This window comes from Schistocerca nitens, chromosome 8 (assembly GCF_023898315.1).
Source record: "Schistocerca nitens isolate TAMUIC-IGC-003100 chromosome 8, iqSchNite1.1, whole genome shotgun sequence".
NCBI classification, from domain to species: Eukaryota; Metazoa; Arthropoda; class Insecta; order Orthoptera; family Acrididae; genus Schistocerca; species Schistocerca nitens.
In genome coordinates, this window is record NC_064621.1 from 182,837,989 (window position 1) to 182,852,023 (window position 14,035).

Sequence of the window (14,035 nt, forward strand, 5' to 3'; positions counted from 1 at the left end):
AATAAAAACTAAACGAGCAGCGATAGAAATACACCGTTTGTTGCAATATGCTTGGGACAACAGTGCATTTTCAGGCAGACAAACTTTCGAAATTACAGTAGTTACAATTTTCAACAACAGATGGCGCTGCGGTCTGGGAAACTCTATACTACGATATTTTCCACATATCCCCCATGCGTAGCAATAATATGGCGTAGTCTCTGAATGAAATTACCCGAAACCTTTGACAACGTGTCTGGCGGAATGGCTTCACATGCAGATGAGATGTACTGCTTCAGCTGTTCAATTGTTTCTGGATTCTGGCGGTACACCTGGTCTTTCAAGTGTCCCCACAGAAAGAAGTCACAGGGGTTCATGTCTGGCGAATAGGGAGGCCAATCCACGCCGCCTCCTGTATGTTTCGGATAGCCCAAAGCAATCATACGATCATCGAAATATTCATTCAGGAAATTAAAGACGTCGGCCGTGCGATGTGGCCGGGCACCATCTTGCATAAACCACGAGGTGTTTGCAGTGTCGTCTAAGGCAGTTTGTACCGCCACAAATTCACGAAGAATGTCCAGATAGCGTGATGCAGTAATCGTTTCGGATCTGAAAAATGGCCAATGATTCCTTTGGAAGACATGGCGGCCCAGACCAGTACTTTTTGAGGATGCAGGGACGATGGGACTGCAACATGGGGCTTTTCGGTTCCCCATATGCGCCAGTTCTGTTTATTGACGAAGCCGTCCAGGTAAAAATAAGCTTCGTCAGTAAACCAAATGCTGCCCACATGCATATCGCCGTCATCAATCCTGTGCACTATATCGTTAGCGAATGTCTCTCGTGCAGCAATGGTAGCGGCGCTGACGGGTTGCCGCGTTTGAATTTTGTATGGATAGAGGTGTAAACTCTGGCGCATGAGACGATACGTGGACGTTGGCGTCATTTGGACCGCAGCTGCAACACGGCGAACGGAAACCCGAGGCCGCTGTTGGATCACCTGCTGCACTAGCTGCGCGTTGCCCTCTGTGGTTGCCGTACGCAGTCGCCCTACCTTTCCAGCACGTTCATCCGTCACGTTCCCAGTCCGTTGAAATTTTGCAAACAGATCCTTTATTGTATCGCTTTTCGGTCCTTTGGTTACATTAAACCTCCGTTGAAAACTTCGTCTTGTTGCAACAACACTGTGTTCTAGGCGGTGGAATTCCAACACCAGAAAAATCCTCTGTTCTAAGGAATAAACCATGTTGTCTACAGCACACTTGCACGTTGTGAACAGCACACGCTTACAGCAGAAAGACGACGTACAGAATGGCGCACCCACAGACTGCGTTGTCTTCTATATCTTTCACATCACTTGCAGCGCCATCTGTTGTTGAAAATTGTAACTACTGTAATTTCGAAAGTTTGTCCGCCTGAAAATGTACTGTTGTCCCAAGCATATTGCAACAAACGGTGTATTTCTATCGCTGCTCGTTTAGTTTTTATTGCCGTTTCAAATATACCGGTCATTTTTGAAACACCCTGTATATTCCGCATGTTCTAAATTTTTCATCACTACCTGCGGTTTTTAGAATGCCGTTAACGTCAGTCACCTTTGAAGTAAGTACGAATGCGTCTGAAGACTGTTGTCTAAATGTTTAATACGACGGACATAATTCACAAATCATCAAAATCTGATGCACCCCCATGGCCTGTAAATGGTCTGAACGAAAATACCGCATTTTTACTCAAAATTCTTATAGGTCAACCAGAAAGTAGGTTTGACACGAGTGTTTTGATTCCACTTTGGCCACTATTTATAGTAGTCTATGTTATCGGGATGTGCGCGACACGGAAGACAAAACCACGAGATTAATTGTTGCCACCCAATGAAGAGCAATAAGAATGTGACAGAACTTAATCGACGAAGTATATAATATTTGGTGAGTTTACTTATTAACAGTTCGTACTGTCGGCACCTTAGGAGCGGTGGCTTACAGTGTAGTGCACCAGACTCCGGGCGCACATGGGTTGCCCTCCCAAGGCCTGTTAGTGATTCTCCAGCAGAAGGAGGTTCATACTCATTGGTCTGAAGACGACCACAGTAGTGGTCGAAACTGGTCACCGTAATAAACAAGTTGTGATCAAGATTGTTTTCGATAGTAAATATTTATAACACATTGCTCACTGTCACTCCATAATGTATTCAAAACTAAACTCTAATGTTCACTCATGACGTCTTTCTTCTATAACTTTGCCTGTACGAATACTGCCTGTACGAATACAGAATCTACACTATGATAGGTCTGGTGAAGAATTATATGAAATGTTCAAATTTTCCAACTGAGGCCAACATACTGAGAACTTCTGTTAATTCAGTTTGTTCATGTTTGTGTTTTACGTATCTGCCAAATGAAGCTTTATTACATAAATTGGCCAAGAGCGGTTCTAGGCGCTTCAGTCTGGAACCGCGCGACCGCTACGGTCGCAGGTTCGAATCCTGCCTCCGGCATGGATGTGTGTGATGTCCTTAGGTTAGTTAGATGTAAGTAGTTCGCCTTTCTAGCGGACTGATGACCTCAGATGTTGTCCCATAGTGCCCAGAGCCATTTGAACCATTTGGGCGTTAATACGTACTTTCAAACTCTTCATCATTTTTTCATTCAGTGCATTCATATGTTGCTAGCAAGATGTTTGCCTCTTGCGAGAGAAATTAAACTTCGAGAATGAGCAGCAAAGCAAAACTATTTCGTTTTTGAGCACAGAAAATGTGCATCACGGAAGATGCTTTCAGCTCTCCTGCGAATCTTGCAGAACTAGAGCTTCTGTGAAGTTTGGAAGGTAGGAGACGAGATACATTCAGAAGTAAAGCTGTGAGGACCGGGCGTGAGTCGTGCTTCGGTAGCTCAGTTGGTAGAGCACTTGCCCCCGAAAGGCAAAGGTCCCGAGTTCGAGTCTCGGTCGGGCACACAGTTTCAATCTGCCAGGAAGTTTCATATCAGCGCACACTCCGCTGCAGAGTGAAAATCTCATTCTGGAAACATCCCCCAGGCTGTGGCTACTGTGGCTAAGCCGTGTCTCCGCAATATCCTTTCTTTCAGGAGTGCTAGTTCTGCAAGATTCGCAGGAGAGCTTCTGTAAAGTTTGGAAGGTAGGAGACGAGATACTGGCAGAAGTAAAGCTGTGAGGACCGGGCGTGAGTCGTGCTTCGGTAGCTCAGTTGGTAGAGCACTGGCCCGCGAAAGGCAAAGGTCCCGAGTTCGAGTCTCGGTCGGGCACACAGTTTTAATCTGCCAGGAAGTTTCATATCAGCGCACACTCCGCTGCAGAGTGAAAATCTCATTCTGGAAACATCCCCCAGGCTGTGGCTAAGCCGTGTCTCCGCAATATCCTATCCTTCAGGAGTGCTAGTTCTGCAAGATTCGCAGGAGAGCTTCTGTAAAGTTTGGAAGGTAAAGTTGGCCTTTGGCTGTGCTGCGGTGAGGACGCGCTGTTTGTGTTCCTGCCGCGGAGCGAGCGCTTGTGTTGTTTACATCGTACTCGGCCGTTTCGCGCGTGCCGTACTCAGCATATAGATCAGCATGGCGCACCAATACAGAAAATCGACGCTCAAATTTACGTTCCGCAACGAATTTGCACGGCCCAAAGCACTCGAAGTCGAACGATTTCTACGAGAAGAAGTTAAAATCCCGGCGACCGACATTCTCGGCATTCACTTGTCCATTGTGAGTAGTATCGTATATGTCAAGATCATCAACGACGCAACATGTGAACGGATCCTTCGGGACACGAAACAGAGCCTCCGTTTCTGCCATGCTGATGGCAATGTGGGGACTGTACACGTCGATTATTCTGGCATGGGACTTCGCACGATCAGAATTTTCGAACTTCCTTTCGAATTACCGGCGGAGGACGTCGTGACAGCGCTGCGCCCCTACGGCACGGTCCATGATCATATTGCGGAAAAATGGACGCAATTCCAGACATATCCTGTGCTGAATGGAGTCCGCCAGGTCCGAATAGAACTTAAAAGACATGTAACTTCATATCTGACTATCGGTGGCTGCCGTGCCATCGTCATCTACGATGGGCAACCAAAGACCTGCTCTGGTTGTGGGAAGGAGGGACACCTTAGATCAGAATGTCTCCAACGTCGAATCACGCAACTGCCGCCGGCTGACGCAGACCCGCCATCGCAGCCGACGCTGCTTCCCGTGACTTATGCAGCAGCCCTCACGACAGCTACCACTTCACCACGACAGCCGACATCCACTGTTGGGTCGCGGCTCCATCCTCCAATACAGGGCGATGACGACACACCCGTTCCACAAGCTCCGGATTCAATTCCGATGCCGCCGCCCCCGTCGACGGATAACAACACACATGACGATAGCATGGCCGTAGACTCGCTTATTGTGCCTACAGCTGCCTTTGTGCCGGAACGTCGGGAATCTTTGCCGTCGTCTGACACAGAAGGACACTCCAGGAAGCAACGTTCCCCGAAGCGGCGGAAGCGGAGGCGTAGAGCAACTTCCGAACGGGATGCGACGCAGCCTCCAGAGGACGAAGACTCCACCTTCAATGACGACGCTACCACAGAGGCAGCCGCCATTTGCTGCAGTGTGGCACCACCGAACGGAACTGAGGACAAACCACTTATACCTACAGTGGCAACATGCCGATATGCAGGACAGATGCTGCCCACCACCTTCTGGAGTGCAAGCACCCATGCCGAGTCCTGTGGACGCTAGGGAAGCAGATCTTGCATTGAGTTCCCCGACGTGGGCGGATGACCGCGACGACGACGAAACCATGCAAGTTACGCCAACAGGGCCCACGCCATTGGCGCCGGCTCTCTAGAAAGGACGGCAGGTGAGGTTTGTGGGGATGCGGAGGTGTCAATAGAGTCAGAAGCGCCATAGGCAATTCCAGTCTTCATGGATAACTTAACACCTGCGGTTCGGCAACAAGCATATCGTATCGCCACGCTTAACCTCAACACGATACGAACGGCAGTGAAGATCCAGTTGTTGCGTGAGATGCTTCGTTCTTCGGATGTTGACATTGCCCTGTTGCAAGAAGTGTATATAGCGGCCCTCCCCGTTTTCTACGGTTACGTGACACATATGTCACCGGCGGACCGGAATGGCAGCGGTACGGCAATCCTAGTGCGCGACGGAATTGCCATCGAAGAAGTGACTTACCTTCCGTCAGGAAGGGGGCTGGCGATCACAGCACTGGGCACACGCATCATTAACATCTACGCTCCATCAGGAACTGACCAACGCCGCGAACGATCGCTGTTCTACTCGGAGGATATCGCCCCCCTCTTCATCAGCCGCTACGATCAATATATCTTCGGCGGCGACTTTAACTGTGTGCTCCACCCCAAAGACCAAGTCCCACGCTTCTCGACTTGTCAAGAACTTCGGCTCCTGGTTCGTGATCTGCTTCTCACTGACACGTGGGAGACAGTGCACGGTGATCGTCCCGGGCCGACATACCTTACTAGTCACTCGGCCAGTCGCCTCGACCGCATTTATGTCTCACGAGCTCTAGCGCCGGGAGTATTGGACGCCGAACGTTGGCCGCTTGCCTTCTCCGATCATAGCGCTTTCATATGCACACTCACTCTACAACAGCAGCGAATATGGCGCAGCCGAGGACCCTGGAAGCTGAATGTGGCACATCTTCAAGACCCGGAATGCCGTCGAATTATCGCCAACACATGGCTGGATTGCGAACGTCGTCTTCCCCGATATCCTTCGACTCTAGCATGGTTGGTGGACTGTGCAAAACCAGCGTTTCGGCGTGTGCTAACTCAATTCGGTAAAGATATCGCAGCTTGGCATCGTCACACATTGGACTTTTATTACACGATGCTTCGCGAACTCGACGGCCAACCACCATCTCCAAACCGACAAATGGCAAGCCGCCGAATTAAAGGTCAAATATTGTCTCTTACGAGGAAACGTTTGGAGGGGGGCGTCGTGCGATCGCGACGTCACGACCGAGCGGAAGGAGAAAACCCGTCTATGCATCACATCGTGCTCGACAGCCGCCGACGCCGACAGCAGCTGTTCACGGACCTCGTATTGCCGGGTGGTAGGGTCGTACTGACTCAGGCCGCGGTTACAGAAGCCATTGCAGATCACTATCGCCAGTTTTACGACGAGGTGAATACAGAGGAAGAGGAAGCGGACGATCACGACATACTGCAGCACGTGTCGCACACCCTCGACAATGCAGCAGCGGCGACGCTGTTAGGTGGAATTACACGGGACGACATCGAGGACGCGCTTAACACGGGAGCACTCAACAAATCTCCCGGGCCAGACGGACTGCCGCTCGAGTTTTATCGGACTTTCCGCGATCTAATGATGCCCCGATGGATCAGCATGTACCAAGAACTGATGACCCCCGGTTCCCACGTGCCACCTGCATTCGTGGAAGGTCTCCTTATACCGATACACAAGCCTTCCAGAGGTCGGACGGTCGAGGACTACAGGCCCATTACAATGCTCAACTCGGACTATAAACTCTTCGCCCGACTACTCGCCAGCCGCATAAAGCAGGTTCTGCCCCTACTCCTGTCAATGGAGCAAACGACACAGGGCGGAGTGACCAACATGCAAACGGCAACCAGCGAATGCAGGGATTTAATAGCCGTCGCCACATCCTGTCGCCTTCGAGCCGCTCTGATCTCCATTGATTTCGACCACGCCTTCGACAGAGTTCGCCACAAGTTCCTTCTCTCCGTTATGGCCCGTATGGGCTTCCCGCCTGACTTTCTCGACATCTTTCAGCGCCTTTTCCGTGGAGCTGCATCCCGTGTACTGGTGAATGGACGGATTGCGGGTCCCTTTCCGATACGACGGTCAGTTCGCCAAGGATGCCCACTCTCCATGATCCTTTACGCGATCGCACTCGAACCACTTGTCGGAGGGTTGAAAAACAGGCTCTCGGGAATGTCATTGAGGGATCACACCTTTCACTGCAGGATATATGCCGATAACCTTCTATTACTTGTCCGATCTGGTGACGAGGTACGATCGGTGATACAATGGATCATTCGCTATGGATTGGCAGCGGGCAGCCTCATGAATGTGGCCAAGTCGGCAGCGATGCCGATTGGGAGAGGTCTACAGGAGGACGCTTTAGCCCCACTCCCACTAGTTCACAAGATCCGGTTCCTGGGCATAACATTTACACAGGATGTGCGCCGCACGGCTGCAATGAACTATGCACGATTACTACAGGCCATACGCACAGAAATTCGCCGGAACTTACTTCGGCGGATGGACCTCCTACAGCGTGTGGAATACCTCAACCTTCACGTGGCGACTAAGATGATCCACATGGCCCAGGTCCTAGCGATATCGACAGCGATAGCACACAGACTGCAAGCAGCGTTTGGATATTACCTTACCGCCGGACACCTATTCAAAGTCCGCTACGAAACACTCACCCTCCCTCCGCGTGATGGCGGACTGGGACTTATAAATGTACGAGCAAGATCTACAGCGTTATACTTGTGCACAATGATGAAATTGTGGACCCACAAAGATGCTTCCCTTACGGGACGTCTGTTAGAGGAATTGCTGCCGGCGTCTCTTCTGCCACCTGTCACGGTTGCGCACATTACACCTTCACTCTCGCACCTCTCGGCATTTATTCTTGAATATAGTTACGCGCACCCAGACCTTCCCAACACTCGCACTCCCAAGGCGAGAGACGTTTACAGACTGCTGCTAAGGTCCATACCTCGGAATGTGATTGAGAGGAAGAGCCCTACGACCCTATGGCCGGCGGTGTGGAGAGCGGTCCAGAAGCCGTTCCACCCCACGCGGGTACGAGCCGCGTGGTACCAGGTGGTGAACGGGAAGGTTGTAACACGACAACGGCTGCACGCTATTGGGATGACGGATTCCCCCCTTTGCCCACGTTGCCACCTCGTGGATACTGACGAACACCGTTTAACATGTGGATCGGCGTTAGAGGTATGGCTGCTAGTGCAGAAGATCCTCGCCTGCTACTTACGTATCGCGCCTCGCACAATTGAGCCACGGCTCCTCCTTTGTCCAGAGGATACTTATTTCCCACCTGCGAAGACTCACGCTCTCACATGGTTTAAAGGCATGTCCATATACTACCTCTTTGGCGATGATGAGAAGATGGTGCTTGATTACTGGCAATTTCTCCAGGACAGTCATAGCACACTTGAGTGTACACCCCGATACCGACAGCCATTTGCGAACTATTTGCGCAGTGTCTTCGACAACCCCCCTCACAGTTGGGGAGTACCGGGCAGACGATGACCGCCGACATGGGGCTCCACACGCCGCGAAATGTTGTAACAATTTGGAACATGGAATCTGTACGCCGAGGGGCCATGCACATGGAATGGCGTGCGGGATTTGGTTACATTTTTCTTTCGTTATTATCTATCTTCACACTATTAGATCAATTTCTTTTTCATAGTTTAGAAGGAACTCTTGTTCTGTTGTTGCTACGGCTGTAATTTTCTAATTTTGTTTGTTGTAACTGAAAGACGCCTTTTGTCCATGTATATATATATAAAAGGTTGGCAGCGGAAAAAAAACAACAAGTTGGTAGAGCACTTACCAAAAAAAAATAATAATAAAAAAAAGGTGTTTAGGGCTCGGATTCTTACAACAGAGGTCTCGTGTTCGATTCCACCTCTAGCACTTTTTTCTTCTGTTTCATTTAAAAAAAAAAGAAAAAAATAAAATAAAAAAACAAAAAAGCGGTAAAAAAAAGATGGATAGAGCGTCTGCCATGTAAGCAGGAGATCCCGGGTTCGAGTCCCGGTCGAGGCACACATTTTCAACATGTCCCCAATGAAGTACATTAACGCCTGTTTGCAGCTAAAACTCTAAATATAAGGAAAAAAAAAAGTTGGTAGAGCACTTTCCCGCGAAAGGCAAAGGTCCCGAGTTCGAGTCTCGGTCGGGCACACAGTTTTAATCTGCCAGGAAGTTTCATATCAGCGCACACTCCGCTGCAGAGTGAAAATATCATTCTGGAAACATCCCCCAGGCTGTGGCTAAGCCGTGTCTCCGCAATATCCTTTCTTTCAGGAGTGCTAGTTCTGCAAGATTCGCAGGAGAGCTTCTGTAAAGTTTGGAAGGTAGGGGACGAGATACTGGCAGAAGTAAAAGATATGAGGACCGGGCGTGAGTCGTGCTTCGGTAGCTCAGTTGGTAGAGCACTTGCCCGCGAAAGGCAAAGGTCCCGAGTTCGAGTCTCGGTCGGGCACACAGTTTTAATCTGCCAGGAAGTTTCATATCAGCGTACACTCCGCTGCAGAGTGAAAATATCATTCTGGAAACATCCCCCAGGCTGTGGCTAAGCCGTGTCTCCGCAATATCCTTTCTTTCAGGAGTGCTATTTCTGCAAGATTCGCAGGAGAGCTTCTGTAAAGTTTGGAAGGTAGGAGACGAGATACTGGCAGAAGTAAAGCTGTGAGGACCGGGCGTGAGTCGTGCTTCGGTAGCTCAGTTGGTAGAGCACTTGCCCGCGAAAGGCAAAGGTCCCGAGTTCGAGTCTCGGTCGGGCACACAGTTTTAATCTGCCAGGAAGTTTCATATCAGCGCACACTCCGCTGCAGAGTGAAAATCTCATTCTGGAAACATCCCCCAGGCTGTGGCTAAGCCGTGTCTCCGCAATATCCTTTCTTTCAGGAGTGCTAGTTCTGCAAGATTCGCAGGACAGCTTCTGTAAAGTTTGGAAGGTAGGAGACGAGATACTGGCAGAAGTAAAGCTGTGAGGACCGGGCGTGAGTCGTGCTTCGGTAGCTCAGTTGGTAGAGCACTTGCCTCCGAAAGGCAAAGGTCCCGAGTTCGAGTCTCGGTCGGGCATACAGTTTTAATCTGCCAGGAATTTTCATATAAGCGCACACTCCGCTGCAGAGTGAAAATCTCATTCTGGAAACATCCCCCAGGCTGTGGCTAAGCCGTGTCTCCGCAATATCCTTTCTTTCAGGAGTGCTAGTTCTGCAAGATTCGCAGGAGAGCTTCTGTAAAGTTTGGAAGGTAGGAGACGAGATACTGGCAGAAGTAAAGCTGTGAGGACCGGGCGTGAGTCGTGCTTCGGTAGCTCAGTTGGTAGAGCACTTGCGCGCGAAAGGCAAAGGTCCCGAGTTCGAGTCTCGGTCGGGCACACAGTTTTAATCTGCCAGGAAGTTTCATATCAGCGCACACTCCGATGCAGAGTGAAAATCTCATTCTGGAAACATCCCCCAGGCTGTGGCTAAGCCGTGTCTCCGCAATATCCTTTCTTTCAGGAGTGCTAGTTCTGCAAGATTCGCAGGAGAGCTTCTGTAAAGTTTGGAAGGTAGGAGACGAGATACTGGCAGAAGTAAAGCTGTGAGGACCGGGCGTGAGTCGTGCTTCGGTAGCTCAGTTGGTAGAACACTTGCCCGCGAAAGGCAAAGGTCCCGAGTTCGAGTCTCGGTCGGGCACATAGTTTTAATCTGCCAGGAAGTTTCATATCAGCGCACACTCCGCTGCAGAGTGAAAATCTCATTCTGGAAACATCCCCCAGGCTGTGGCTAAGCCGTGTCTCCGCAATATCCTTTCTTTCAGGAGTGCTAGTTCTGCAAGATTCGCAGGAGAGCTTCTGTAAAGTTTGGAAGGTAGGAGACGAGATACTGCCAGAAGTAAAGCAGTGAGGACCGGGCGTGAGTCGTGCTTCGGTAGCTCAGTTGGTAGAGCACTTGCCCGCGAAAGGCAAAGGTCCCGATTTCGAGTCTCGGTCGGGCATACAGTTTTAATCTGCCAGGAATTTTCATATAAGCGCACACTCCGCTGCAGAGTGAAAATCTCATTCTGGAAACATCCCCCAGGCTGTGGCTAAGCCGTGTCTCCGCAATATCCTTTCTTTCAGGAGTGCTAGTTCTGCAAGATTCGCAGGAGAGCTTCTGTAAAGTCTGGAAGGTAGGAGACGAGATACTGGCAGAAGTAAAGCTGTGAGGACCGGGCGTGAGTCGTGCTTCGGTAGCTCAGTTGGTAGAGCACTTGCCCACGAAAGGCAAAGGTCCCGAGTTCGAGTCTCGGTCGGGCACACAGTTTCAATCTGCCAGGAAGTTTCATATCAGCGCACACTCCGCTGCAGAGTGAAAATCTCATTCTGGAAACATCCCCCAGGCTGTGGCTACTGTGGCTAAGCCGTGTCTCCGCAATATCCTTTCTTTCAGGAGTGCTAGTTCTGCAAGATTCGCAGGAGAGCTTCTGTAAAGTTTGGAAGGTAGGAGACGAGATACTGGCAGAAGTAAAGCTGTGAGGACCGGGCGTGAGTCGTGCTTCGGTAGCTCAGTTGGTAGAGCACTTGCCCGCGAAAGGCAAAGGTCCCGAGTTCGAGTCTCGGTCGGGCACACAGTTTTAATCTGCCAGGAAGTTTCATATCAGCGCACACTCCGCTGCAGAGTGAAAATCTCATTCTGGAAACATACCCCAGGCTGTGGCTAAGCCGTGTCTCCGCAATATCCTTTCTTTCAGGAGTGCTAGTTCTGCAAGATTCGCAGGAGAGCTTCTGTAAAGTTTGGAAGGTAGGAGACGAGATACTGGCAGAAGTAAAGCAGTGAGGACCGGGCGTGAGTCGTGCTTCGGTAGCTCAGTTGGTAGAGCACTTGCCCGCGAAAGGCAAAGGCCCCGAGTTCGAGTCTCGGTCGGGCATACAGTTTTAATCTGCCAGGAAGTTTCATATAAGCGCACACTCCGCTGCAGAGTGAAAATCTCATTCTGGAAACATCCCCCAGGCTGTGGCTAAGCCGTGTCTCCGCAATATCCTTTCTTTCAGGAGTGCTAGTTCTGCAAGATTCGCAGGAAAGCTTCTGTAAAGTTTGGAAGGTAGGAGACGAGATACTGGCAGAAGTAAAGCTGTGAGGACCGGGCGTGAGTCGTGCTTCGGTAGCTCAGTTGGTAGAGCACTTGCGCGCGAAAGGCAAAGGTCCCGAGTTCGAGTCTCGGTCGGGCACACAGTTTTAATCTGCCAGGAAGTTTCATATCAGCGCACACACCGATGCAGAGTGAAAATCTCATTCTGGAAACATCCCCCAGGCTGTGGCTAAGCCGTGTCTCCGCAATATCCTTTCTTTCAGGAGTGCTAGTTCTGCAAGATTCGCAAGAGAGCTTCTGTAAAGTTTGGAAGGTAGGAGACGAGATACTGGCAGAAGTAAAGCTGTGAGGACCGGGCGTGAGTCGTGCTTCGGTAGCTCAGTTGGTAGAGCACTTTCCCGCGAAAGGCAAAGGTCCCGAGTTCGAGTCTCGGTCGGGCATACAGTTTTAATCTGCCAGCAATTTTCATATAAGCGCACACTCCGCTGCAGAGTGAAAATCTCATTCTGGAAACATCCCCCAGGCTGTGGCTAAGCCGTGTCTCCGCAATATCCTTTCATTCAGGAGTGCTAGTTCTGCAAGATTCGCAGGAGAGCTTCTGTAAAGTTTGGAAGGTAGGAGACGAGATACTGGCAGCAGTAAAAGCTGTGAGGACCGGGCGTGAGTCGTGCTTCGGTAGCTCAGTTGGTGGAGCACTTGCCCGCGAAAGGCAAAGGTCCCGAGTTCGAGTCTCGGTCGGGTACACAGTTTTATACTGCCAGGAAGTTTCATATCAGCGCACACTCCGCTGCAGAGTGAAAATCTCATTCTGGAAACATCCCCCAGGCTGTGGCTAAGCCGTGTCTCCGCAATATCCTTTCTTTCAGGAGTGCTAGTTCTGCAAGATTCGCAGGAGAGCTTCTGTAAAGTTTGGAAGGTAGGAGACGAGATACTGGCAGAAGTAAAGCTGTGAGGACCGGGCGTGAGTCGTGCTTCGGTAGCTCAGTGGGGAGAGCACTTGCCCGTGAAAGGCAAAGGTCCCGAGTTCGAGTCTCGGTCGGGCACACAGTTTTAATCTGCCAGGAAGTTTCATATCAGCGCACACTCCGCTGCAGAGTGAAAATCTCATTCTGGAAACATCCCCCAGGCTGTGGCTAAGCCGTGTCTCCGCAATATCCTTTCTTTCAGGAGTGCTAGTTCTGCAAGATTCGCAGGAGAGCTTCTGTAAAGTTTGGAAGGTAGGAGACGAGATACTGGCAGAAGTAAAGCTGTGAGGACCGGGCCTGAGTCGTTCTTCGGTAGCTCAGTTGGTAGAGCACTTGCGCGCGAAAGGCAAAGGTCCCGAGTTCGAGTCTCGGTCGGGCACCAGTTTTAATCTGCCAGGAAGTTTCATATCAGCGCACGCTCCGCTGCAGAGTGAAAATCTTATTCTGGAAACATCCCCCAGGCTGTGGCTAAGCCGTGTCTCCGCAATATCCTTTCTTTCAGGAGTGCTAGTTCTGCAAGATTCGCAGGAGAGCTTCTGTAAAGTTTGGAAGGTAGGAGACGAGATACTGGCAGAAGTAAAGCTGTGAGGACCGGGCGTGAGTCGTGCTTCGGTAGCTCAGTTGGTAGAGCACTTGCCCGCAAAAGGCAAAGGTCCCGAGTTCGAGTCTCGGTCGGGCACACAGTTTTAATCTGCCAGGAAGTTTCATAGCAGCGCACACTCCGCTGCAGAGTGAAAATCTCATTCTGGAAACATCCCCCAGGCTGTGGCTAAGCCGTGTCTCCGCAATATCCTTTCTTTCAGGAGTGCTAGTTCTGCAAGATTCGCAGGAGAGCTTCTGTAAAGTTTGGAAGGTAGGAGACGAGATACTGGCAGAAGTAAAGCTGTGAGGACCGGGCGTGAGTCGTGCTTCGGTAGCTCAGTTGGTAGAGCACTTGCCCGCGAAAGGCAAAGGTCCGGAGTTCGAGTCTCGGTCGGGCACATAGTTTTAATCTGCCAGGAAGTTTCATATCAGCGCACACTCCGCTGCAGAGTGAAAATCTCATTCTGGAAACATCCCCCAGGCTGTGGCTAAGCCGTGTCTCCGCAATATCCTTTCTTTCAGGAGTGCTAGTTCTGCAAGACTCGCAGGAGAGCTTCTGTGAAGTTTGGAAGGTAGGAGACGAGATACTGGCAGAAGTAAAGCTGTGAGGACCGGGCGTGAGTCGTGCTTCGGTAGCTCAGTTGGTAGAGCACTTGCCCGCGAAAG

General features: G+C 50.6%; 4 non-coding genes across 4 annotated transcripts; all 4 read left to right on the forward strand.

Annotated features, from left to right (window-relative positions):
• The first annotated feature begins 2,858 nt into the window (after positions 1–2,858).
• On the forward strand, positions 2,859–2,933 carry Trnas-cga (transfer RNA serine (anticodon CGA)). The gene has a single exon. It is a non-coding gene; the product is annotated as a tRNA-Ser (tRNA).
• Positions 2,934–9,771: 6,838 nt separating this feature from the next.
• Trnas-cga (transfer RNA serine (anticodon CGA)) lies at positions 9,772–9,846 on the forward strand. The gene has a single exon. It is a non-coding gene; the product is annotated as a tRNA-Ser (tRNA).
• Positions 9,847–11,586: 1,740 nt separating this feature from the next.
• Positions 11,587–11,661, forward strand: Trnas-cga (transfer RNA serine (anticodon CGA)). The gene has a single exon. It is a non-coding gene; the product is annotated as a tRNA-Ser (tRNA).
• A 1,731-nt stretch (positions 11,662–13,392) lies between these two features.
• On the forward strand, positions 13,393–13,467 carry Trnal-caa (transfer RNA leucine (anticodon CAA)). Its single transcript has one exon. It is a non-coding gene; the product is annotated as a tRNA-Leu (tRNA).
• Positions 13,468–14,035: the final 568 nt, after the last annotated feature.